General features: G+C 44.6%; 1 long non-coding RNA gene across 2 annotated transcripts; it reads left to right on the top strand.

Annotated features, from left to right (window-relative positions):
* The first annotated feature begins 5,195 nt into the window (after positions 1-5,195).
* LOC135180151 (uncharacterized) lies at positions 5,196-13,877 on the top strand. Of its 2 annotated transcripts, none has more exons than XR_010304296.1 (3): positions 5,196-5,259; positions 9,308-9,377; positions 12,939-13,877. It is a non-coding gene; the product is annotated as an uncharacterized LOC135180151 (long non-coding RNA). The 2 variants fall into 2 exon arrangements; XR_010304297.1 differs by having other exon boundaries at positions 5,224-5,259; positions 9,290-9,377.
* Positions 13,878-21,308: the final 7,431 nt, after the last annotated feature.

The following is a 21,308-nucleotide window of genomic DNA, read 5'->3' as shown; positions in this document are numbered from 1 at the left end:
TGTGCCATGTTGATCTTTTTGCCTGTATTATACCTCTGGAGATTTTAGGCTGCAAACTGATTGATATAGTAGCTGGCTTCTGATAGGTTTGTCAGTTAAAATGGCTCATTTCAAAGGTGCAGAGAATAAAGAAAGATGTAGAAACGTTGGACTGAGGTGCTCTTATTTTCTTTGTGAATTAGTGGGACACTCATTTTATCTCACCCATCCACTGGAGGTTTCCTCAATTTTTCCCAGTCTTGCATTATTTAATTTCTTCTCCTTATAGCCTATTACTTCCACTGCTGATACATCAAGTATCAGGCAGAGTTTCAATGAGTACATAAAAGCTGGGGAGTTAATTAAAACTAATATAAAGTGCTGTAAGCCTGTCCTCCAGTTGCTATGCTTACTGGCAACATTGGCACTGATGCACTTGATTTAGTGTTAGTGTTAGAGACAACATTGTTATGTAATTTCCAAGTGTGTGCATCTCTATGTAAATGTCTCTGACTATTTACTTCTCACACATCTGTTTCTGTTAGATCTTATTTCCTGGTTTGCTGTATTTTTATTTTGTTCAGAGCTCCACTGTGTGGACTATTCTGAAACCAGTGGATTTAAAACTGGGAGACACTGCCCCTTCCACCTATTTTTAAAAAGCAATTCTTGTACAGCCCTATAATTATTTTTTTGGGTGCATGTTCATGGTTTGCAATCTAGGATCAGAAAGAAATAAAACACGCAGAAGATTTTGGTATATAATTTTCAAGTCTTTCCTGACTTTCGCTTTCCAAGAAATTGGAATATGATCTTTTTTGGCCTGAAGGTGATGCTGTTTCTCCAGGAAAAAAAGTATTGGAAAAGACATTGAAGAGGACTACTTTGGAATTCTTGCAGAAAGCGTGTGCATTAAGATTGGATAAACACCAGTTTATGCTCTTTGTATTAATAAGATTTTATTTATTTCACACTTGGGAAGACTGAGACCTCTCTTAGCAGAAATTAAGGATACTTTTTAAAACCTTCCAGTATATCATAGAATCATAGAATCAACCAGGTTGGAAGAGACCCCCAAGATCATCCAATCCAATGGACCAGCCATTAAAAAAAAATCAATTAAAAAAAAGAAAGATCAGTGTTTAACCTTAATCTGTCTCCTTATGTTGGCCATGTGCCAACATACATTGTGAATATCTGCTTGTATATTGTGCTGAGCTGTGAATATGAAAGGTTTATTCCTTAACTTCCAGCCAGCTGAGTCCAGTCTGGGTGATTTCACAAGGGAGGGGGGGGGGGGGGGGGGGGGGGGGGTAGCACCCAAACCATTACAGTATCCCTGCAAGCACTTATGTACATCCTTGGTCTTCATATAATTTACTCAACTAGTGAAGTGCTGCAAGCCTTGTGTTGAAAATGTGCTGTGGTGGACCTGGGAAGCAGGCTTAGCTGATACGGGCAACAATTTCTCTTTCTGTGGGTATCTTGTTCTTCAGAGTGTTAACTCCTGTGGTCTCCAACGCTAAGCCACACTGTTTCAATGTTTTCCCTCCCTTGATGCTTTCCTTCTTGTAAGTAATCACTTAATGCTATGTCAGAGCATACAAAAAACATTGTTAATATTATAATAACATAATTTGCAGCTCAGCTGGCAGTAACCAACTGCAGACTGTTATTTCTACATGGGATGATAATTTTTAGCTTGCCAGGAAGATGCATTTTTATTAGCTCTGTAATGGGAAGTCCAGAAAAGAATGGAGATAAAATAGGAACTTGTGTAGAAATGTGCAGGGAGAGTGGGGGTCCCAGGGAAAAGAGGACTGTAGTTAATGTGACCACTGAGCAGTTTCTCCTTCTTCCTGACCCAATGCAGCCTGAGCAGCAGTGAACCTAAGCCCCCGAGCAGTCGAGTGTAAATTGTGTTCTGGGATGTCTCTGAACATCTTGATGCTCTTGGAAAACTGCAGGGCTTCCTTGATGGCAGGGCTGAATGGGACAGTGGCCGTGCTGTTGTTTTTTTCAGTTTGGTTTGATTTTTATTTGTTTGTTTGTGGGCTTTTTGGTTTTGTTTTTGTAGCTCATTAGTTTGTTATTTCAGAAAAGTTCTGGGTCTTTGCCAATGCTTTCAATACCTGTAGCCAGCCTCCCAGACCTGTGGAGAGCAGCAAAACTACTACCTTAGCAAGACTCAGTGTTTCCTCTCTTCTCTTTCTCTCTCTTTTTTTTCCTTCTTTCTTTTTTTTTCCTGCTAGTAAGCACTTTCTTGAGCATGGTTGTGCTAGTTTGAAGCAGGCTAGAATGTTTTGGTGAGAAGAACTAGATCGTAGCCTGTGAAATGAAAACAAGAGTGATGTCTGCTTCCCTCATAGGCTTACTGAGATGTATAAAAACATAAGTCAAAACATAGATAACACACTTGGCACCACTCTCACTGGGGCTGCTGGCTGAGCTGCATCTCTCTAACCTCACCCTCCACTTTGGAGTAACCCATTTTGCTTCCTAACCCCTTGGCCGAACCTCCATTCTTCCTTGGGACTGGGGTAAGGTTGAGAGGGGCAGGGGGAAGGTGCAGGGGTGGTTGAGAGCCCCTCCTGGGGACTCAGGTTTCTGAGAAGGGAGTTGTGTTTCTGTATTACCTTTTTACCTTGTATATTTCTGTATATAACTGTATATACTGTAAATATCTGCTTGCATATTGTGCCAGATGTAAATAATCAGCTTCATTCATATTTCCAGAGCCCGCTGAGCCTAGTCTGGGTGATTTCTAAAGTGTGGGGGGGGGCGGGGAACACCCAAACCATCACAATGGTAGGTAGCATTTTGCCCCAGCAAAACCTCTCTGAGCACAATATTATCACAGAGTCATAGAATCACAGAATGTTAGAGGTTGGAAGGGACCTCCAGAGATCATCGAGTCCAAACCCCTGCCAAGGCAGGATCCCCTAGGGTAGTTCACACAGGAAGGTATCCAGGAGGGGTCTGAAAGTCTCCAGAGAAGGAGTCTCTGCAACCTCTCTGGGCAGCCTGTTCCAGTGCTCTGTCACCCTCACCATAAAGAAGTTTCTCCTCATGTTGAGATGAAACCTTCTATGTTCAAGTTTGTGTCCACTGTTCCTTATCTCATTACTGCACACCACTGAAAAGAGATGGGAGAGTCACATAGCAATCTGATTTTTATATTCACTTTTCTTTCTCTCCACCCCTTTCAAATGACAGGCCATGTGCACAGCCATTGTGTGGAAAGTGACACCATTGCATGGGATTTGTGCTCCTTTCTGTGGGGAAATAATGTGTACTGTTGCCAGAAGATGGCAATCGGAAACATTCAGGGTAAAACTCCATTCATTTGATTTTGCAATCTGGAGCACCTTATAATAAAGGGATTTGGTTTGTGATGGGAATGTGTTGTTAATTATCATTAGACCTGTGCTTTTGATTAATGCTGGTAATTAGTTTCTGTCCTTGCCTTTTTCCAATTAAGGAGTAGATGCCTTGGTGCTAAACACCTGGGCATATTATCTAATTAGATGAAAGAAACATGTACTGTCTTTGTAGGTAATTATTTTAACTTTCAGTAGCTTCTTTGTACTAAGCAGAGGTAGTAGTCCTGTCTCTTTGGACTCTGGCACAGGCATTGTCATGACATCAGTGAGCAATGCAGTGGGGGCGAACCATTTCCTGCTGGTACTTTGCTTGGTTTACATGGGTGAGAAATTATGACTTTTTTACTGCTGGCAGACACAGGGCCTGGAAAGAAGGAAACAAAACACGTTAAAACTCGAGAGAGGGGAATGTAAGACTGTGTAGCCCAGCTCCTAAAGTCAGCTTAGGGGCAAAATTCTTGCATTGCTCAGAAGGAGTAGTCACCCGAGCTTATTTAAGGGCCTGAGAGAGTCTGCTGATGGATGTATTTGTGAAAGAAGCAGCTCCTTCTGCAACAAGCTGCCAGGACACCGCAGGAGAAGGAAAAGGAGTAGCTTCAGGAAACAGTCTGCTGTCCTCAGCTGCACCTCCCCCTGATCTCCTTCCTGAAGGAGCTGCCTAAATCCACCTGGACGTGACAGTAATGTCTGCCTGGGGAGATGTGACAGAAGTGAATGCTGTATTGTGTGGATCTGGATACCACATGCCCCTCTGTGGGTCTGTGCTCCCTCCATCTCCTGTGGGATGGGTTATAGAATCATAGAATTTCAGTTGGAATCATAGAGTTTCAGTTGGAAGGGACCTCCAAAGGCCATCTAGTCCAACTCCCCTGCAGTCAGCAAGGACATCCTGCACTAATTCAGTTTGCCCAGAGCCCTGATGAGCCTGACTTTGGCTATCTCCAATGATGGGGCCTCAACTATCTCCTTGGGCAACCTGTTCCAGTGCTCCACTACCTCCATGGTAAAGACCTTTCTCCTAACATCCAACCTAAATCTCTTCTCTAGTTTAAAACCACTGCCCTTCATCCTGCCACTCCAGGCCTTTGTAAACAGTCCCTCTTCAGCCTTCTTGTTGGCCACCTTTAGGTACTGGAAGGTTACTGTTAGGTCTCTGGGGAGTCTTCTCTTCTCCAAGCTGAAATCAGAGCATGTTTCTGGCTTCCTGGTAGACATCTCTGCATAACTTACAAACTGTTGTTCATGATGAAATGTTACAAAATCTTACTGCTGACTTCTATTCAGTAATGATTTGTATATAATTTTGTTACATACTCCAACTTGATCTCCAAAAACACCAACCAAAAATATTTATCCAGTTTGTAAAAAAAATAAGCTGAGCTGACAAATGTGAGAAAGGCAAAGAAATACAAGGAAAACAGGACTGCCCAGACCCACAGCTCGCTTGCTGTGCAATTTAACATTCAAGATGACTGCAAATAGACCATTCCATCTTCCTGTTCTCATCTCCATCCTTTTCCTCTCCATTTCCCTCCCTTCTCCACCATATTCACCTCTTTCTCTCCTGCACAATGCATTTCCCCCTTTTTTTCCCCAAACTCATAACACCTGGGTTCTGTTGGAGTCTCCTCCCACCCCAGGTGTCACCACTTAGCCCTCCCTACCCACTCCCCTTTTCAATCTGGGCCTTCTTGGAGTCTCCTCCCACCCCAGGTGTCACCACTTTGCCCTCCCTACCCACTCCCCTTTTCAATCTGGATTCTATTGCAGTCTCCTCCCACCCCAGGTGTTGCCACTTAGCCCCCACCCACCCACTCCCCTTTATAAGTGGCCCCAGGACAGGCAAGCCCCAAGTTTGCCCATTGTGGGCAGAAGGATCCTCCTCGGATCGTCACCGGTGAGTGCTCTGCGGTGCCTCACTGGGTGAATGGTGGAGGGGATTCAAAGGCCGGGGGGCCTGGTGGGCCCCCCGGCTAGGTAGGGCTAGGTCTCATGATTGCTCTGACATCGCTCACGGGTGCTGGGTATGATTCCTTAGACTGAGTTTCTCTGTGTTGAGTTGCTTCTTTCAGCTCCCTGAGGATGACCTGGAGTACTCGGCTGAACCTATACCAGATCATGGCAGAACACATCCAAGCAAGTCTTGAATATAACAGTGTTATCAGGGTTGGAAGAGACCTCACAGATCATCAAGTCCAACCCCTTACCACAGAGCTCAAGGCCAGACCATGGCACCAAGTGCCATGTCCAATCCTGCCTTGAACAGCTCCAGGGACGGTGACTCCACCACCTCCCTGGGCAGCCCATTCCAGTGTCCAGTGACTCTCTCAGGGAAGAACTTTCTCCTCACCTCCAGCCTAAATCTCGCCTGGCACAGCCTGAGGCTGTGTCCTCTTGTTCTGGTGCTGGCCACCTGAGAGAAGAGAGCAACCTCCTCCTGGCCACAACCACCCCTCAGGTAGTTGTAGACAGCAATAAGGTCACCCCTGAGCCTCCTCTTCTCCAGGCTAAACAATCCCAGCTCCCTCAGCCTCTCCTCGTAGGGCTGTGCTCAAGGCCTCTCACCAGCCTCATCGCCCTTCTCTGGACACGCTCAAGCATCTCAATGTCCCTCCTAAACTGGGGGGCCCAGAACTGAACACAGTACTCAAGGTGAGGTCTAACCAGTGCAGAGTACAGGGGCAGAATGACCTCCCTGCTCCTGCTGACCACACCATTCCTGGTGCAGGCCAGGATGCCACTGGCTCTCTTGGCCACCTGGGCACACTGCTGGCTCATGTTCAGGCGGGTATCAATCAGCACCCCCAGATCCCTCTCTCTCTGGCAGCTCTCTAGCCTGTATCTCTGCATGGGGTTGTTGTGGCCAAAGTGCAGCACCCTGCATTTGGAGCTATTGAACCCCATCCCATTGGACTCTGCCCATGTGTCCAGGTGGTCAGGGTCCCACTGCAGAGCCCTTCTGCCCTCCAACCCAGCCACATCTGCCCCCAGCTTAGTGTCATCTGCAGACTTGCTAATGACTGACTCCATACCCTCATCCAGACCATCTATGAAGATGTTAAGGTGTCCCTGCCCATGGCAGGGGACTTGGAACTAGGCAATCCTGGTGGTTCCTTCCAACCCTGACTGATTCTATGTTTCTATGATTTAATTGAGAGCTGTTGAAAGAATGCAAAAACCTATTTTCCTATCTGATCTGGCAATATAAATTTGAATGGCCAAAGTGGCAATTTCTGCAGAGCACTTTGAATTCCTTCTATGGAAGTCACTATAAAAGTGCAAAGTATTATAATGCTAATAGTAGATTGCCGTGAAATGTCATGATTCTTCATGTGAAATCAGAAAACTGTAATTTTCCTCGTTTGCATAAACAACTCACTTTACACTTCTAAATAATGGATAGAAATCCAGAGAGGATTAAAATCAATGAAGGAACAGATAATTTTCAAAGGCTAAAGCTTTGCAGCTCCTGGAGTTCCAGAAGAATGAACTAACCACATTTCTTAAACTTTATTTTAGAGAAACCTTAGCATCTATTTGCTTTGAAAATAAACTTTACCCTAATCTATATTTATACTTGCAAACGTGGTGGCAGATACCACAAAGCAGTCAGTTCTGATAATCCCTTTTGTAAGGCTGCCCATATTTATCCTTGTGTTACAGTTGACAAAAACCTGAAGTTGTAAAAGGGTTTCCAGGAGTTTCAGAGACAGATAGAGTTGGTCTCTTCTTCCAGACAACCAGCAACAGTCTCAAGTTGTGCCAGGGGAAGTATAGGCTGGATGTTAGGAGGAAGTTCTTCACAGAGAGAGTGGGAAGGGCTGCCTGGGGAGGTGGTGGAGGCACCTTCCCTGGAGGTGTTCAAGAAAAGACTGGAAGAGACACTTAGTGCCACGGTCTAGTTGACTGGATAGGGCTGGGTGCTAGGTTGGACTGGATTATCTTGGAGGTCTCTTCCAACCTGGTTGATTCTATGATTCTATGTTTTTGGAGAAAATGGGTATGTGATTTACTCATTTGGCTTCATAGGATTCAAGAGGAAAAAACAATTTGGTTGGGGGGAAAACATTAGTTCACTGTTTTGTTTTCATGGCTGTTACAGTTTTAAGACTAGGGCCCTGAACTGTAAATAGTTGTTTTAAGAGAAATTGAGTGTGTGTCCCAAAAGGGGCTGGACATTTCATTGGTTTTGTGATGGTTTGGGTGTTCTCTGTCCCCCTCCCTTTATAAATCACTCAGACTAGACTCAGACGGCTCTGGAAATTGAATGAAGCTTTATATTTACAGCTAGCACAATATACAAGCAGATATTTACAGTATGTACAGTTATAGACAGAAATATACAAGGTAAAAGGTAATACAGAAACACAACAGCCCTCCCAGAAACCTGAGTCCCCAGGAGGGGCTCTCAACCACCCCTGCGCCTTCCCCCCGCTCCTCTCAACCTTACCCCAGTCCCAAAGAAGAATGGAGGTTTGGTCAAGGGGTTAGGAAGCAAAGTGGATTAGTCCAAAATGGAGAGTGAGGTTAGAGAGATGCAGCTCAGCCAGCAGCCCCAGCAAGAGTGGTGCTGAGTGTCTTATCTATGCTTTGACTTATGTTTTTATACATCTCAGTAAGCCTATGAGGGAAGTAGACATCACTCTTGTTTTTATTTCACAGGCTATGATCTAGTTCTTCTCACCAAAACATTCTAGCCTGCTTCAAACTAGCACAGGTTTGTTACTTTTCTATATCATCTGAGGTTCAGAGTGTTCTCTCGCTCGCTCAGCAAGTGCAGACACAGAGGGATACCCAGGAAATGAAGCGTTAAGAGAAGTTTCCAATGAGACAGTAACGTCAATGTCTGGGGAGTCCCTGTCCTGATTGTCCCCTGAGGGAAAGGAGTCTGTAGACTCATGGAAAGAAGGGGAGCATTTATGCCCTCCAAATCATGTTATGTAAATTGAACATGCTTATTTTCTCAGTTGGGATATGGCAAATGCCAGTGCTGTAAGGTATATGGGTTGGTTTGTGCAGAGCTAGGAGAGATGCCCCACAGCCTGTCTCCATGCTCTGGCCCCAGGCACACATGAATGCTCCTACAGGCTTTTACAAGCACCTCCAATGCAGAGAAGCAAGAAAAGCTCAAAGGTGTTGTTGGCTGTGCTCACAGTTCTTATGTGTGACCATGAAGCAGGGCTATGCTGGTGAATTAGAGAGACAGGTGGGAAAATTGTCTTTGATCTTTTAGGCTGACTCAACAAGTATGACGTGATCTGCCTCAGGTTTGGTGCTCAACCTAGACATTTGAGGAAGGAGAAGAGGGATTGTCCTCTGGGCTGTTTGGTTAGCTAGTGCTGACAGACTGCCAGCTAGTGCTGACATTAGAGACTGTGAGAAGGTCCAAGAACACACACAAGAGGCAAGATCCTGGAGTTCTTTTTCTAGGCTGTCTAAAATGGGTACCTTGAGAATTCATGGCAACCCAGAGACCGCTGGCTAGTGGTAAGGACTAAGGAAGAATAAAGTGTTAACAGGTAAGTGCACACTGACTCAGAGAGAAGCTTACTGAGTCAGTCCATTTAAAATTTGCTGTTTGACAAAAGAGGGACCCAAATGAAGTTATTGGTCACTATTTGAATTATTAGGTGTTCTGATAAACTGTGAGTGAGCTTTATCTGTCCTCCTTCCATGTGAAGCCCTTTGTGAGTTTGTAGGTTTATACATTGTGTGGTGAAAATGCTGAAGGAAGAGGATAACTTCAGTTAGCCCAGTTTTTCTGAGGTGTGAACAGTAGAAAAAAGCCCAACACTGTCACTTCATTACTGAGTAGGGGCAGTAACAAAGGACTGTGCTTAGCAGTGGGTGTGCATAGTGCTTTGAAGATGTATTCTGTACATGCCTAGGATACACATGTTTCTAATGTGCTGTCTCCTTCTGAAAAGTCCTTCCAAACTTTGTAGGTTTGCTGTTGTGCAAGGTCATTGTTGATGAAGATTCCTATCATGAATCCATCGCACAAGCAACATAAAGGTAATCCTGGGGCCTCCTTTTTGTTACCAGGCACAGGACTGCTGCTGTCGATGCACAGGTTCTGTGGTCATTGGCAGGGCATTGTTATAGCTGGATTATATCTTCTCCTCCACTACTTTTCCTGATTAGGGATTCTTAATATGCAGATAGACTTCCACCTTTGTCCTATCCAGTAAAGCCAATCAACAACCCAATCAATGACTGACAACAACATAAGAAGTATACTCTGTGAAGCTGTTCGGGTTACCAGCCATGGAGATGTTAGCACACTGCACTCTCATTACCATACATAACAGAATTAAATGTAGATTTCCAAGCAGGGGTAAGCAGAAGTTTGTGCACAAATCCCCATGAACAATGCTGTGGGGTTTGTGCAGCCCTCTGAAACTGTCTCACTTAGTGTATGTGAGAGCATTAACTCCTCGTGGATGAATGTGTTATTGACTCTGAGTAAACAGCTCTTTTTAAAGGCTCTACCAAGTGTTGTTGCCCAATAATACACAGTAAACAGACAAAGAATTACACTGTGACAGTTAGAACAAAAGAGAGAAAGAAAGGGGCACAGATAATGAATCATTAATGATCAGGAGTTCTGTGTTGCTTTTTAAGAGTTGCCTGAGGGAGGTAAGTGGAAGGGCTAATACCCCTCCGTGTGGTATGGCCATCAGGCTGGTTGTGAGGAACACGAAAAGACCATTTCTTTTTCATCTAAATGTGGCTCCCTCCTGATACCGACAGACCTAAAGCAGTCTATCCAAAGACTTTAACCGTAGTCTTATGCTATGAGCTTGTCAAAATGGAAGGCCAATAACAGATCTGAGGAAAGGAAAAGATGTTCTGTAATATAATAATATATTCTAGAAATAATATCATCTTTCATGCTGTTTCCTTTACATTTTTGGCTGATGGCAACCTTCTAGAATGCGCTTGGCTTGTAAGTACTGGGACTGACTATTGACTTGCTTAGGTTGGAGGGAAGATTCTCTTCACATTGCCCAGCTTTTGGCTCATAATGCACAAGAAAGCTCTGATTGGCTACATTTAATGGAGAAGAGAAGGGATTATCCTTCAGCTTTTAAGTGATATATACACAAATAAAGCTGATGAGCTTATACTCAGCATATGAGAGATTTCCTGATTCACCTTGACAGAAAATCCCAGACATGCAAAGGCAATTGACACTTTCCTGAATGAGAAGAACAAAAAATCAAAACCCCCACAGTCTGATTTCATTTATGACTACATTAAGTGAATCTAGCTTAACCACCCATAAGAAAGAGAGTGTAATTGCCATGTTCATAAGCATTGGAGGTTCATCCAATAATCACAGAAACTGCTGTTTCTACTCTTAATTTTGCTTTGGCTGCGTGGATGTGAGCTTTTCATATCGCTAAGCAGCGTCTGTAGGAAAAGATGTACTCTGCCAATTACTGTGCTGGGAGCAATGGTTTCCTGCTGCTTTTAAAGGTTCCACGTCAAATGGAATGTGATCTCTCAGAAGTAACCAGATGTGGCTTAGAGAAATAGCCTTCACCAAGACAAACATATGGCACTGGCAGGATGGCAACACAAGGTAGGGTGGAGATGGATGTGCTTGTTTTCTGGATTGGCTGAAAGTTAAATTATAGATAGCCCTGTACTACATGGTCAGTGCTTCACTGGCTGAATATACAGAATAATCCAAGTCTAAGCTGCAGCATTTCTATAATAGCTTTAAAATACTTCTTAAAAACAGGGAAGAGAATAAGGGGGAAAGTGGGATCCTCAGACTCCATGTGTATTTGACTATACAGACCTAGACAGACACATGTATACACAGAAATACACACGAAAGGTCAAATTCACAGGATCACAGAATATTAGGGGTTGGAAGGGACCTCTGGACATCATCAAGTCCAACTCCCCTGCCAGAGCAGGACCATAATCTAGTGCAGGTCACATGGGAACTCATCCAGATGGGTCTCGAAAGTCTCCAGAAAAGGAGACTCCACAACCTCTCTGGGGAGCCTGTTCCAGTGTTCCATGACCCTTACAGTAAAGAACTTCTCCCTCATGTTGAGGTGGAACTGTGTTGTACTTTATACCCATTGCCCCTTGTCCTATCACAGGGCACAACCGAGAAGAGTTTGTCCCCTCCTTCTTGACACCCAGCCCTCAAATATTTATAAACATTGATTAGATCCCCTCTAAGTGTTCTCTTCACCAGACCAAAAAAGCTTGGGTCCCTCAGCCCTCTGTTGGACTCTTTTAAGTAGATTCCTATCTCTCCTGAACTGGAGAACCCAAAACAGAACACAATATTCCAGGTGAGGTCTGACTAGAGCATAGTAGAGGGTGAGGAGGAGAACCTCCCTCCACCTGCTGGCCACACTCTTCACCACAGTATCCCATTATCCTTCTTGGCCACAAGGGCACATTTCTGTCCCATGGATAGCATGTTGTCCACCAGGACTCCAACTTGTCTTGTTTGTGAACCAATTCTGGTCTCTTATCTTTAACCTACAGTTGCTCTTGGCTGTGCTTTCCAATAGCAGCTTCAACAAACCCCTGTGTAACTTCCAACAGGTTTCATTATTTGCAGTTTCAGTGTTGTGTGCAGGAAAGGAGTATGTGCCATCGTTTGAAAGGCAAAATGGTTTCCTTGTCTAGAACTCGGGTATGGAGGAGAGTTTCTCTCTCTTTCCCCCCCCCCCCCCCGCCTCTCTTTTTTTTTTTTTTTTGTTTTGTTTGTTTGTTTGTTTGTTTCCTTGTCTCAGGGACAAGAATAAGAAAGTGAAAATGTGAGTTTGAAAGCCAGCAGATGCACAGTCTGGAATAGAGACACTGTCCCAGCTGTGTCTGATAACCAGCAACATGTACTGTAATGAAGGGTACACACAAGGACCCACTAATGGTTCCTGAGCCTGGCAGGAAGAGCTGGTGAGGGACACCTGTGTATGGGCTGCAAAAAGAAGAAAAGATTCGTAATTGGTCTAGTGAGAAGACTTCCTCCAGCATCGTTAGTGCAATCCCTTTGTGCTCCTTCACTTTGCTCGTCCCCATCTGCTTTTGAGTGCTTCTGAATCAACTTTGCCACTCCTAACTTCTGATAGAACTGAGGAAAGAGGTGGCTCAAGGCACGGCAGGTGACCCCTTCTGAGCAGCGAGGCGGGGGCACTTTCCTGGCAAGCTTTCAGGCTCGGTGGCACAGGGTGCCACTGCCTCTCTCTGTCCTAAAAGGGAAATGTCCTTGGCCTGTTGGGCTGCTGCCTGGCCTCCCAAATGCCAGCCCCGGGCTGCGGTGTCAGCGGCGTGATGCGGAGGAGCCACGGGCAGAGCCAAGAACAAGTGACATCTTGGACTCATCGGCTGCCTCTGAGCTGCCGCGCTGAGTCCGGGGCTTCTCCTGGCTTGGCACTTCTGCGCTGGCTGGGCCGCTGCCCTGTGCCGCCTCGGCAAGGCGCCTGCGCTGCGCGGCGGCCGGAGCCTGCTCGGTTGTCTTGTTGGTTAATTAAGGCTGGCTGCCTAGGAAGGCCCATCTGTTCCCAGGTAAACGGTGTCGCTACTTTTTCCCTTTGGCAGGCGTACAAAAAGCTCACAGGAGTTCTTCCAAAGGATGGACGGGTCGTCTCCTGTGCCAGAGTTGCATTCCTTCTCTGCTTTCCTGGAGACGCAACAGCCAACATGGAGCCACACTGAGACTGCCATGTGTTGCTGCGAAAGACAGCATAACGCCCTCCCCTGTGGCCCCACGCTGAATGCTCACAAAGCACCCACTCCTCTTGCTCCGCTTCTGGCCGCTCCGGTGTCCTTTGCTTTGGCCGACGTCTCCTCTGGCTGCAGCTCTAGGGACACATCCTCATTGCAGTTCTGGTCTCTTGTCTGCTCTAGGTCTCGTTTAGTGCCTAAGAGAGGCACATGAGAATGGAAATGTTTACTTGGTGTGCATGTGTGATAGTGAGCTTGGCACATCACACGTTCACATGTGGGTCACTGCTGCCACAAGAACTACAGGGTTATCTTTGCAGCATCTGCCCTGGCATGTGAAGAAGCTCCCTTTCAGGGGCCAGAACTGAGGCACTCTAAGGACAGATAAACAACTTGCCCCGAATCAGTGATGTGTGATCCCACTTTTGCCAAAGCCTAGAAAATGACTGGGTTCACAACCACCTTTGCAGTTGTGCTGGCTTTCATGATAAGGACAGTGGAGGAGAACATAACTACTGTGGACAGCTGAGCACTTGTCAGCTGCACTTTAAGAGAGCCTTGCCAAGCCCACAGCATGTCCATATTTCCCCTCTAAGCCCCTTTCTCTCCTCACAACTGTGACTGCTGTTAGCTGCACTTTGCAGTGAAGAACAGAGACTTTATAGGAAGCAACTTGGGGAGTCACTGGTACTAAATAATGACTTCAATGCAACAGGCCCTTATTTAAAATTTGATTGTATGATATGTACCCAAATATTTAAACTGTTTTCAGCAGTAATTAAACCCAAACAAAGCCATATGGAAATTGAATAAGAGTGTGGGGACTGACTGCTCTTCTTTCCTCCAGTGCAAGGTGGGAATGCTGGCATGTGGATGGTTGCAGAATGGTTACCCTGTGCTAGGAGAACATGGCCACTCCAGCAGATGGGGACATTAAAAAAACCCTGGTTTCTTGTTTTGAAAGCAATGAGCTTTATTTCATCCCCTGTTTGGCTGTCTTGCCTGGGACTGATCGACCAACCACTGTCAACACAGCTTTTGTCCAGAATGCTTAAATATATACTGGAATGGGGGAGATTTAAGGTTTGGGTTTTTTTGCCAGACTGAGCTGGAGATAAGAAGTTCCCCATAGAAAGCAACTAAGTATGTTTGCAAGAACTTTGCTAACACACTTCAACAGGGAGCACTGTAAACAGGAAGATGCAACACAAATGTTGCATGGAAGGAAAAATACATAATATTTCACTTCTACAGCTAACAGAAAGCAAACACCTCAGTTCTAGAGTTTTAAGTAGTGATGAGATGGAACCAGCCCTTTTTGAGCAATGCTTCCCAAAGCTTCTGGGACTGCACTCTTAACAGAGCAGATCTTGTTGCATCTTCACTTAGAAATAGCAGCTCAAATTAATTATCAGCACAACTCTACCTCTGAACACAGCCCTTCCCCCAAAGCGAACACAAAGTGGCTGTGGCAAGTGGAGTGTGTCTGGTGAAACAAGCTGCAGCTAGCCTGGGCTTGTTCTTTGTGGTTAAGTGTGAGGGCTTATGCAGGTCTTACGGCTTCCGACTTCCCTTGGCTGGGCTTCCTATGACAGGAGCTATGTCAGGTTTTAAAGCAAGATTTACAAGCCACAAATAATGTCTTTCTACAAAACATCCGTCAGCTTTCTAGAAGGTCCACTGATGCACAGCAACTACCTGTGGGTTCATTTGCATGTATCAGTTGCTTGCTTTGTTTGGAAAAGAGGCTATTGCTTTGACTAGTCTTGTGCAGTACCTCTTGCAGTGTGGTCCTGGCCCATGCTACAGCTTAGGTCCTGGCAAAAGTTCTGTGATGGGGAGCACACTGGGCATGAGATAATTCTCCCCTAAGCAGACTCATTCCATAATGGGGAAGTGTAGAGTTAGGAGCATGGAAGTTACTGTTTTGGCCCCTGGGCTGTCTTTGCCTTGGGGAAGTGTAAACAATAACCACCTCCACCTGTCAGGACATCAGGACAGCTGTGAAGCCACTGCTTTGAGCCTGCCCTTATCAATGCTCTTATAGTGTGGTTTCTCTGTCCTGACACCTACCTCAGGAGTGGGTAGGGACATAGCAAAGAGGAGGAATCTGATTCTGTCTGTCCTTAAAACACCCTTTTGCATCTACCTATACTACAAGCTGCTTCTGGAAGAGTGTGTTAAAAACAGTCTGGATCTTCTCCTTTCCTTGTGAAATTGACAGTAATAATAATCCCACTAGGAAAGATCTGAGCTGGCACATTTTTTGTTGCATGGAGGCCCAGATAGCTATTTGCACGCTGAGGATGAGGAATATTTTTGAACTGGCTCGCAGTAACTTGATCAGCCACCAGAAGAAAGCCATAGCTCACTGTGTGCCTTATCTCCTATAGAAAGATGCAGGCATTACCATTGCTGGGCTGGTTCTGGATGATGGTGTCAAAACACCATGAAAGCAACATGAGGTAGAGAGCATATGCTAGTGGGGAAAGATGAGACCTACTGTGAAGAACATATCAACAAGTTAATGCAGTCATGTCATACAAAACTGCATAAATCTCAAGCCCTCATATGGTGTCTTCCTGAGATGCTGCCTTGCACAGGTTCTCACTGCAAGTTCAGTGGTGTCAGTTTTGTGGTCTTGCTGTGTGGCAGTCAAGGTGATTTATGCACAAAAAGGAAGCTTTTAGTTGTATATTGCTGAAATACTATAGGGCTAGTCTGGAAGTGTCATGTACTCTTTGTATGATGTTTTGGCTTTGTAAGTTATGTCCACAGTCTTGGCATCGTTGCCTTTCTCCTCAAGAGGCAGTTGTGAGCTTAGGTTTTGTACTTCTCCAGTCTCTTTTCTGCCTTGACATATAAAACACTTTGTTTGAAACATCCCCTTTATGATACACATCACATCAAAGAGTAATGAGCAAACCAGGTATTAAATTGAGGCAGGGGGGCTAATAAAGTGAAACATTCCTAGTCTAGTTGGGAAAATACTTCAGTGTGAAATGCATTTGCTCATAAATAGAACATTTTTTTTTCCCCAAAGAAGAGAGTCTCTGGGGGAGCACAGCTTTAGGGCTAGTGAGGCTGACCATTTTCTTTGATTGGTTTCCTTCTCTCTGTGAATAGGTTGGAAGTGAAAGACAAGAATTCTGTTGGAGGTGTTCAGATCACACTGGCAACAATCAGCACATGTTTTGAATGAATAAAATAAGGACATTCTTGCCAAGTAGTTTCACAAATGCTCAAATATAGTCAAACAAAGACTTAATCTGGGCTCAAAGACACGTATCTCAGCAGATGTGTGTAAACTAAATCAAATCCCCTGGGAACAGTACTTAGGAGTTATTCTTAGGCGTTGGAAGGACAAGGATGGTCCATCTGTGAATTTATTACAGGAGATGCAAAGCATTGTATGAAAGTCATTGCAGGACTGGAGGACAGGATGGTTGATTTTTGCAGGAAGTTTAGAGGTCATTCCTAAAATCTCTATTTAATTAAAACAGAATCCCTTGGAATCAGAATAGAATATAACATATGAAGACTCATTTACTGGGATGTGACCAGTTAGTAGGAAGACAGGTAGTTTTGCTACTGGATTCAGTGGGACCAGGATTTTGCTGAATGACATAGGGTAGTTTCTGACTCTTTTGAATTTTTCTCACTCATCAAAATAAATCTGTTGAACTGGCAGGAGCATAAACATTTCAGGGATTTATGATTCAAAATAGTATGCAAGGATTTTTGTGCGAAAATACCAGTTAGGTACCTGGCAGCTTATGGCAGTTGCACACCATTAAGAAAACCAAATGGAAACAGTGACCTCTTAAAAAAAGCATAGTACAGCCCTTCAGCTTAAACACCTAAAAGAACAGATCTCCAAGAGGCCTTAGTTCCTATCTGCCTATTGCTGAGCTTACTGAGCTGGACAGGCCCTGCCACATGCAGAATCCAAAGCTGTAGAATTAACCTGGTGAGCAGGTACTGTGCTAGTTTGAGCCTAGCTAGAATGTTTTGGTGAGAAGGATTAGATCACAGGCTGTGAAAGAAAAAACAGTCCTGATGTCTACTTCACTCATAGGCCTGCTGAGATGTATAAGAACAGGAATCCAGATATAGATAAGGGAGTTGTTCTGCTTGGGAGCTCTGAGCTGCATTTCTCTCTCGAGCCTCCCTCTCTGGTCAGTAAAGCCAGAGTGAAACTCAAGGTGTGAATGATTTGAATACAAAATGTCTGAAAGAGAACAATATGAGGTCAAAAGACTTATGAAAGTCAGACCCACAAGATGCTCTGCATGTTACAAAAACATGTTGCAAACAGCTGCATGAACTTCAGCAGGACAATCCCAACAGCCTGTGCAGGGCTGGAAACAACAGCATACATGTCATGTATGCTCTGAAAGCATAGGTGGATTCTCCAGTGGAAGCATTGATGGCATGACTGTGGAGGACGAACAAGCTGCTGGTCTAAGAGCAAATTAGGCCATGACTCCTGTAAAGTTGGATTTTGGTGCCCAGGAGCTCATCAGCATGAGTCAATGGAGTTTGGCTTGTGCTGATGAGGCTGTCCTCAGAAAGGTGCACAAGCTGATTGTGAACAGCTGTGACTCCATGTAACCCTTAATGGTGTTCACTGTGAACAGAAGATCCATTCCCTAGTTAGGGACTGAAGTTAGCAATAGGACAAATGTGCATATTAATATGTGGATGTCACCTATAAATTACTGGGGTCATTTCCAAGACATTCATTCATCTATGTATTTGCTTCTAGGACGTGTCTTCATGGGCTATTTACAATTATTCAGTTTCCATCCTCAAAACATTTTCATGTTTCTTCACTCCTCATTGCTAAGGAATAATGATTTCTAGAAACACAAACTTTTGCTTGTCCTCATTCAGCCTGATGTTTCTTTGCTTTTTGTGGAACATGAACCTGAAAGCAAGCAGTTGTGGACGTTTAAAGAGATATGTGGTGAGAGGGAAGCAGGCTCTACCAGCATGGCATGTTTAAGATCTGATCTTTGGAAGTGTCCAGTGTTTTCTGCTCCTGCTGTCCTTGCATCTGTAGGATGTGAAGTTCCAACTGGATCTCTGCTAATTTCTGTGCTACAGCTACCATTTCTGTCCTTGCTGGGATTTTAGGCTGTAAATATTTCTCTTGTTCCCCAATAAGATAGAATTGCTTTCCGCACTTTTTTTTTCTTCACTGGAGTTTAAGGTTAGGTGGAGGAAAGGTTGAAGGTGATTTTCCACATTTGAAATTAGTGCTGAACTTGAATTGCCAATGTTCATCCTTCTCTTGCCACCTGGAAGTTTTAGCATCACTGTAAAACATGGACTGGCATCACAAAAACACCAGCAACCTGTACAGTGGTGTCTGACTTTTTCTTCCAATGCATGTTGCTGCACAGTTCTTCTTCAGCAGTTATGAGTGGATGACTTCAAGAATTTGTAAATGTTTTTAAAATGTAAAGAGTGAAAAAATATTCATAGTCATATTCTTGAGAGAATAATGACAGCTTACACCATTTGAGGATTTACCATCGAGGAGACTTCTGAATGACACTTTACAGTAGTCAAAACCTTAAACAAATCTTTAGACTGTGTTTAGAGTCATAGAATTATTTATGTTGGAGAAGACTCCTAAGATCATTGAGTCCAACCAGAGCCTCACACTGCCAAGCACATCACTAAAGCATATCCCTTAGAAAAAAGCCTAAATATCTTTTTATCTCAGAAGGAGTTTGCTAATTGTAAAAGTGAGGTAAAGTCTTCAATTAATCTGTTGAGATACCTAGCTTACTTTCTTCATCACAAGATCTCTCTGTGATTCTCATTTTTTGGGAGCGCAACTAACAACTATGAGCTTCTCCCATTCTCACCAGAGTATCTCACCAGATGGGCTAGAGAACAGGCTGAGTAGAGGGTGGGCAGTCTGTGCCACCTGAAGGCTTGAGCATCAGTTGCTCCCACAGGCTCCCAAACTTACAGTCTTAGATGATCAGTATGCTGCCTAACTTTGCAGCTACCTAAACGTGTGCTTAGAAGTGTACCTGGCACTGTTCTGATCCAGACAGCACTGTCTTCAAGTCTTTGTGCTCAGAATGACACGTTGAGCTGAGATTTATAAATCCATCATTCAATACCAGTCTTGCTTCCTACTCATGGTTTGCTTGACTTCCTCAGAGCATAGCTACTACTTTCCTTGCAAATGGTGTCTTCCTAGTACCCAGCAATTTGGTTTAACTTCCACTTGTGTCCAAAGGAATTTGAACTTGAGCCTTCCTCCACTATGATAAATGCCCTCAAGACTGTTCTCTAAGTGAGCATTAATATATTTTGTTAAAGAGAAGACTGGCAGCAGTTTAAACGTGTATTCTATTAAAAGCAAACATCTGTACCTCTGTTATCTGTTGTGACAAGTGCTCAATGCATGGACATCGTGAACACAGCCCTCTGAAAACAGCAGGAATGCAGTAACTTGAGGTCCCAGGTGAATAGTCTCTACTGCACCTTTTAAAAGCCCAGGCTTAGGCATTCTGGGCAGGAAAATAAATAGTGAGTACTATGTAAAGATTGAGTAGAGCAGGGGGAGTTACCTTATTTTCTCCTGTCACAAATGCTGTAACTGCACCAAGAAAACACCCTTACCTTCCCCCGTGTGGGTGTGTGTGATAGAGCAGGCTATCATCTGCCATGCTGTAGGGAAGACTGTGCATATGTCCCCAGGCTGGGACACCTCTCCTAGGAATGAAGGCTGAGAGATCTGGGGTTGTTCAGCCTGGAGGAGAGAAGGCTTTGGAGCGACTGTATAGCAGTCTTCCAGTATGTGAATAGGGCCTACAAGAAAGATGGAGAGAGACTCTACATCAGGGAGTGCAGTGACTGGATGACGGTTGGTGGTTTCAAACTGAGAGGAGATTTAGAGTGAACATTAGAAGGAAAATCCTTTTGTGCTATCCTTTTGTTTTCTTGGTAGATTAAAAGATTCCCAACTGAAAAAAATCTTCTTCTGATATTGAAACTGTAGGACTTAGGACTTTTCCCTTCCTCTCCAAAGAGGTGGGGAGGAGGTATTTACCATGCTTATGATAAAGATTTACAGCTCTACCATACTGGGGGTTTCTGTGTCACCTTGTGCATGTAGCTGCTATATAGCAACATAGCTGGCCTGAAGAAAGTGGTTACTATTTGCAGGACAGGCAGAGTGCCAGTTTTAAGGTAATTCTCTTCAGTGGCTCTCTTAGAGGCTCAGTTTTTTTCTCTGCCACAGACCTTTTATCCTGACTTCCTCCACGTAAAGAGACTGCTCGCCGAAACGCTTCTCCAGCTTCAGTTCCCTGCCTGTGGAGCCAGCAGACCTTTTCCCAGCCTTCCCGATGCGCTGGGCGTCCTGCAGCGCCGCGGCTGCCGCGCATCGACATCTGAAGCCCCGCGCTGGAGCATGGGGCTGCGGCTGGCTGCAGCCCGGCCAGAAGGCTGCGAGGGGCCGAGCGTAAACAGAGGCAGCTGGTCACACAGCATGGTGTGGCGGGCCCACGAAACGCGGCAGATGCAGCTTCAGCTGTTATTGGGTACAGAGCATCAGCCTCCAAGCCTGGGTCACATGAAGGACCCGCTTTCACTGTGACAGTACGGTGTCAAACTGCCATTCTTCTTCTGAAGTCTGCCACATCTCTGGAGCAGCAAAGCCCCAGCCTCCGGTTCACAGGCCAGGGGACAAAAAGATCATGTATATCAAGGATTACACATTTACACTAAGCTCTGCAGCTAAGGGAGTGTTCTACTTTTGGAGTTTAAGACTTCAGAAGGAAGAAAGAGAGAAAGAGAGAGAAAGAAAGAAAAAGAGAGAGAGAGAAAGAGAGAAAAGAAAGAAAAGAAAGGAAGAAAGGAAGGGAGGGAGGAAGGGAGGGAGGGAAGGAAAGAAATTCCACTACTGAGTTAGTGCGTACAAAGTGTGGCTTATAATTGCTGATACAGTAGAAGAGAGGTCAGAGAGAACTAATGCTTTCTGCATCTAGCACACTCTTTTCTTATTTTCTTTAAAAAAAAAAAAAAATTCTGTCAAGTGACCAAAATAATTCAGTGAGAGCTGTTTATGACCTGAAAAACCTGCCCGAACTTCAGGCAGCAGAGTGATGCTGAGTGGCACCCCCACTCAGTTCTATGCCGCCCGTTACAAGACGCTTCATGGTGTTAAATTCCTTTCTCATGTTGCTGTCACCTGCAGAAGACAAACTGAGATAA

The sequence above is a fragment of the Pogoniulus pusillus genome, chromosome 12, assembly GCF_015220805.1.
Source record: "Pogoniulus pusillus isolate bPogPus1 chromosome 12, bPogPus1.pri, whole genome shotgun sequence".
Taxonomy (NCBI): domain Eukaryota; kingdom Metazoa; phylum Chordata; class Aves; order Piciformes; family Lybiidae; genus Pogoniulus; species Pogoniulus pusillus.
The sequence above is the reverse complement of the archived record's forward strand: the minus strand, read 5'-3'. Positions and strand labels throughout refer to the sequence as shown.